Below are 6,000 nucleotides of genomic sequence, written 5' to 3'. Positions count from 1 at the left end.
GATTTTTATTTAAATTATACAAAAATAATTACTGTAAACTCCGTAAAATTAGTGAATAATTAGTCAATAAATTAAATTTTAATAAAAAATAAAAATAAAAATATTATATTAAATTAGGATAGAGCTCATTAAAATGAGTATTTTGACACTAATTTCAAAGAATTTGGCCCAAAATTGGACCAAACAAATCGAACCGGTCGAACCGAACCCAAACCGGGCCCGTGGGCCCAGCCGGACCCATCACTTAAATGAGCTGAAGCTCATTTTCTTCCTCATTTGGCATGCAACACGCTGGAAAGCTCAGCATGAGGATGAAGAACGTTTGAAGCTTCCAAAACCCTCACTCAAATTTCATTTCTCAATAACTTTTGATCCGGAGCTCCGATTGACGAATCGTTTGCGACCACACGTTCACCGTGCGAGCTCTACAAAACCCATGGAATAATTTGGTAGGTAACTCACTATTCTCTTCTCAGCCAGTTTCCACCAATTTCGGAAATTTATGAGCAATTATGTTGAAAATTATTCAATTTCGGTGTTTAGGATCAAATTAACATGGTGGACTTGCCGGGTCTTGTCCTAATTTTCTATTGATAAGGTGAGAATCCTATAACTCTAGTTAATTCATTAATTTGGTGTTTTGGGTATTGAATTTTGGGAATATGCTTGTGATAATTATGTTAGGTGCATGTAAATATGTAATATGAGACAATTGGAGATGTTAGAAGCTTAATTGGAAGCTTGGTGAGAGTTTTAGTTGCTGGATTTTTTGTGGGTGAGGCATACAACTTTGCCTAGTGGGTTACCTTGGATAAATACACGAAAAATCGGCCAATGTATGGTTTAGGTTTCGCGCATTTAATATGTAATGCTCTGTGAAAACTTAGGCTAGAGAACTATAGGATAAGCTGAAATGTGCATTTATGTTAATGTTTAGCAACTTTAATGGATTTATTAAACGTTATTGAGAATCAGTGGTGATTGATGGTTTTGTTGCAAGTGTGGTGTTGGTGCTTGATGGTGAATTTAATTGAGTTGATGGAGGTTGACTTAGCATATTTGATATTAATTAGCAAATTCTTTATGTAAGAGTTGAGCCATTCATGAGAGTGGAGTAGAACATTTATTGTGGGTAATTATTGAATAAAAGGGTTAAATGTACATGTGTGACAAGGGAACTATGTATAAACATGAGTATAATTGTTATTGTCTTTAATTTGGAATTGTGAAGATGTATGTGAATATGTAAGGAGCTATTGAATGATTGAGAATATTAGGTGTGGTGTGTTGTAAAATGTATGGAAGGTGTGGGGTTGAGTATTGGTATGTCTTGGTTGTGAAATATTTTGGTATGGAATGAGGTTTTGGTAAAAATAGGGGTTTGGTAAATTTTGGTAAAAACTGATTTTTAATGAACTTCGGTAGTCCATAACTTGATTCTCAAATTTTGGATAAAAATGAGATTTGTTTCAAATTGAAGAGAGTTTTATAAGCTTGAGAATGATATAAATTTTGCGAAAAATCGAATTCTGTAGAGGAAGTTATGGATGCCGGAAATTTGGTACAAAAAACTGGAAATTTCTAAAATGCAGCAGAACCAGAGTTTCTGGTGTGTGCCTATGCACACGGGTGTGCGCACGCACCCAGCAGTAGCAAAACTTTCACCTGTGCGTACGCATGCCTTTGTGCGCACACACACCTGGTGTTTTTTAGAGAGTGTGCATACGCACGTCATTGTGCGTACACACGCATCAGGATATGCTTTTTACTGGTGGCACTTGTATAAGTGAGGCGCACGCACACCAAGTAATTCCTGGCTGGTGTGCGCACGCACGCACTCGTGCGCACGCACGCACTCGTGCGCACGCACGCACTCGTGCGCACGCACGCTTGTGTGCGTCCGGACACACCCAGTTTTTCAAGCACTTGTATTTTTGTGATTCAACCATGGTTTCGAACCTCTAAACCTATATTTTCATCATTTTAACCTTAGATCTTATTAGTAGACCTAGTAATTAGTTGAAGTTAGGAAATAGAGATAACTTGGGAATAAAGTAAAGGTTAAAAATTATGAATTGTATAAGAAGGAGGTGTATATATGAATGAATTATGATGTTAAGGCTTGAATGATTAATTTTCTACATTATGAAATGTATGAGGCAAGTAAAAGAATAATGTAAGGAACTGAGAATGATGAGATGAGATATGAATTAGTATCGAGAATGAAAGTGATAATTATGATAAATGATTGAATATTTTGAGCTTGGGATATTGTTTTCCCCATGTCAGCTTGGGGTGTTGTCTCTTCTCCCCATGTCAGCTTGAGATTCGTCCCATGGATATTATTGAGATTAGGGAGTTCTCTTCCCCATGTCAGTTTGGGGATTCTCCTCATGGTGTATTTTTGAGCTTGAGAACATGTCGGGATGGTACGTAACCGACAGTTGATATCAACAGCCATAGGACAGACATGCATCATGTGCACAATGTTTGAATTGCTTATTTGTGAACTATTTGGGAATGCCTACGTGATTATAACATGCTATTTGCTGTACTTGTTATCTGTATTACTTGTAAGTTACTTGTGTTTGCCTTGTTTGCTTATTTGTCTATGTAAACTAATCGGAGATGGAGGGACGGAGGAAATGGTGGAAAAAACTTAGTATTAGGGTTAGGTTTAAGCTAGGCTTAGGTATTCCTAGAAGACCACCTTTTTTTTTTTGTTTCTGGTTAATAACTTAAGTTTTAAAATCTGAGTGTCAGCGTTCTAGGATTACCTCTGGCATTCCCAGGACCTTATATATTATGTGCGTGACACCTTTACCATGCTGAGAACCTCCGGTTCTCACCCCATACTGTGTTGTTGTTTTCAGATGCAGGTCGAGAGGCACCCCGCTAGGCGTCTGGATTCCTGAAGCGGAGCAGTTTTTGGGTTCTTTAGTTATGTAGCTTAGGTATATATGTATTTAGCTTTCTCTCCAAGAAACTTGTTTATTTTGTTCCTCTTAGAGACTAAAGGAGGGCTAGGGTTTTACCTATGTATCTGGGATTTTTGGGATATGTATATATGTATGTAAATATTCTCCGGCCAACATTGGCTTCGCAAGCTGAGTTAGGAGTTATTTATTTTGTATCATTGACTCTCTATTCTCATTTTCTGTCTATTTATACTTATTATCTTTAGATTTCTTAGCAAGCAAGTTATCTCGTTTCCTGAGCGACGCGCTTTTATTTTGCGATTTTGTTTTTACCCGTTTTTCAAGGCTCCTAGTTAAAGAGGAATGCTAGGGGACCAGCAACTTTTGTGATTTGTAGCCATCAAATAGCCATCAATGATGGTTTTAATGGTGTGAGATTGTGTGAGATTTCATCCAATAGCTCACTTTTCTTTGCTGGTTACATGCTGGCCAGAATTTAACAAAGTTGCTGGCCTCCTAGACTTTTTCCTAGTTAAATATCTCTTTCATTATTACTGTATATATATATATATTTACTTTTAAAGGTCGTAATACCTTACTATCTCAGTCTTATGACTTAAGCATAAGATTAAGTGTGGTAGGGTGTTACAATTACGACTTATAGATTATTTTGTAACATTTTAAAAAATTAATTTTATTTTTGACAATATTTATCTCTCAAAAGTCTCAAAACTAATTATCTTTGATATTATTTTCATTACAATCAAATAATATAATACAACAAAATAAAATCGCAAATTTTTAATAAAATAAAAATATCAAAATTTATTAATGTAAACAATGTTGATACTACAATAACATTTAACTTGTAATGTTGATTTAAAATAAAATATTCACTTTTTATTAATAACTGATATTATTATTAGTTATACTATAATTTTCATTATTTTAAAATAAAATAATGCATGAAAATATATGAGAAACCAAATATAATTCAGTGTAATATTGATTTAAATATATGCATGCAAGAAAAAAGTTTCAAAGGATGGTGAAGATGGGAGAAAAAAATATAAACTTGTTTTAGTTTTAAAATATATGCATGCAAGAAAAAAATATAAACTTGTTTTACTTAGAGATAGAACTACTTACAAAAGTTTTGGGGGTCGTGGCCCCCATTGTCCCAACAAAACTCCGCCACAACAGAAGATACCGGCGTGATGGCTTGACCGGGGTCTCCGGCACAAACTCCTTCTCGTCATCATCTTCTTAAGAACTGTTCTCGTTGCTATTCGCAATATACTCCTCGTCTGAGTCCTCACCGTCAATGTCCATGTCATTCACTGGACTAGCAACGTGTATCGGTGGTGGTGCGAGAGGTGGATTATCCTGCACAAAGTCCGACTGTTCAGATCCACCGCCACTGACATCACCAACTTCGACAAAATGCTCCATCACTTGTTCGGCCATGATTCTTTCATGGATCTTAAATATCAGTCGCACATGCTCGTCGTCGTGCAGACAAAACAAACGAAACCCGAAAGATTCCATTTTTCATTGGTGCCAGCAGCCTATACCCTAACCGTTCTATCTCTTTTCTCCCACTACCAGCAACGCTACTCAATATTAGACTCTTCAGCTCCGACAATGAAGTAACTCGCCAGGTACGCAACAAAACGGATTTTCACACTCAAAAACGACCCTATTATCACCATTACACACATACAACCAAATATCCACTAGTACTATATATTATGGCTAATTTGCGGAAGAAAAAAGTATAGAAGAAATAGTGAAATAGTTGTGAAGAATACTAAGGGTTGCACATCCTCTTATCGATGCTGAAAATTTGTCATAACGTATCTCGTTTACACAATAAACGTCAAAATTTTTCACGTATTTTATTTGCAGTATAAATGAAATAATATTACACGTATTTGGTTTATACATAAACGAAATATATACATCTGTACATGTCAGTCTTATTTCGTTTACACTGTAATGTTATTTCGTTTACACGATAAACAAAATAAGACAAAAAGTTCATTTTCGTAAAAAAGTTTTAAAATGTTTATTTCGATAAATAAAATATTTATTTAATTTATTTAAAAAAAATCCCATAAGCATGTGTCATCTCTATTATTTTTATCTGCATAAACTTAAAAAAAAAAAAACAAAATATAATATTTTCCTAACTTAATATGGGATGTACAAATAGCTAGCATGAGGAACTACATTTTTTTTTCTATAGCTTATTTTTTCTGTTAGTTTAATGTTTTGAATTATTCACATGATATGTTTTAATCATTTACTCTTTAAAATTATTGTCAATATAAATTGACTTAGTCATTATTTTGAAAAATATTGCAATATTTATTTTTGTAATAAAAGTAGAGAAATTTCAAAAATACTATTACAAAATTTATTTGATTAGAGAAGTATGAAATAACTATAAAATAACAAAATTATTGTAAGTTTAAAATCACAATCACGGGCATATTATACACATTAATCATATGTTTCTCTAAGTACGCATGGAGTACATATTTTTTATGCACTCTTTATTATTAAGATATGTTATTTTTGTATTTTGTGTGTTTTATAGTATATACATGCATAATTTTATTATTTTAATTTAATAAATTATATTAATATCTACAATATAACAAATAGTCCGAGAATCCAATAATATAGTTGAATTTTTATAATTTTATTAATTATTTGATAAGTTAACAAAAATAAATTTATATGTTATAATTATTTATAATTTATTATACAAATACAATATCTTCTAACAAAGAAAATCAGTCCTTTCATACAAATTTTTTAAATAATTTATTCACATATCATGGTGGCAACGAACTTGGACAGATTCCCAAACAAGGAAAGCCAGCATAGAACCCAAATCCTCATTGGTAGCATGTCTGCAGAGTGCCAAGTGTTAGAAACTATACACCAAGAGTAAGCGTAAAATTTCATCACCTATAGTCAATTAACTAACTCATCTTCAAATTTTTAACCCAAGTTCAAAATAAAACCATTCACTATTCTAATTTCCTTTTCTACTTCCTTTCCCTAGTTGTTT

The 6,000-nt window shown here is 33.4% G+C and overlaps 1 long non-coding RNA gene across 1 annotated transcript; it reads left to right on the top strand.

Annotated features, from left to right (window-relative positions):
• Nucleotides 1-277: 277 nt before the first annotated feature.
• Nucleotides 278-3,144, top strand: LOC140181663 (uncharacterized). Its single transcript, XR_011876695.1, has 3 exons — nt 278-449; nt 544-598; nt 2,874-3,144. It is a non-coding gene; the product is annotated as an uncharacterized lncRNA (long non-coding RNA).
• The last annotated feature ends 2,856 nt before the right edge of the window (nt 3,145-6,000 follow it).

This window comes from Arachis hypogaea, chromosome 18 (assembly GCF_003086295.3).
Source record: "Arachis hypogaea cultivar Tifrunner chromosome 18, arahy.Tifrunner.gnm2.J5K5, whole genome shotgun sequence".
Classification (NCBI taxonomy): Eukaryota; Viridiplantae; Streptophyta; class Magnoliopsida; order Fabales; family Fabaceae; genus Arachis; species Arachis hypogaea.
This window is presented reverse-complemented; position numbering and strand designations above follow the sequence as displayed.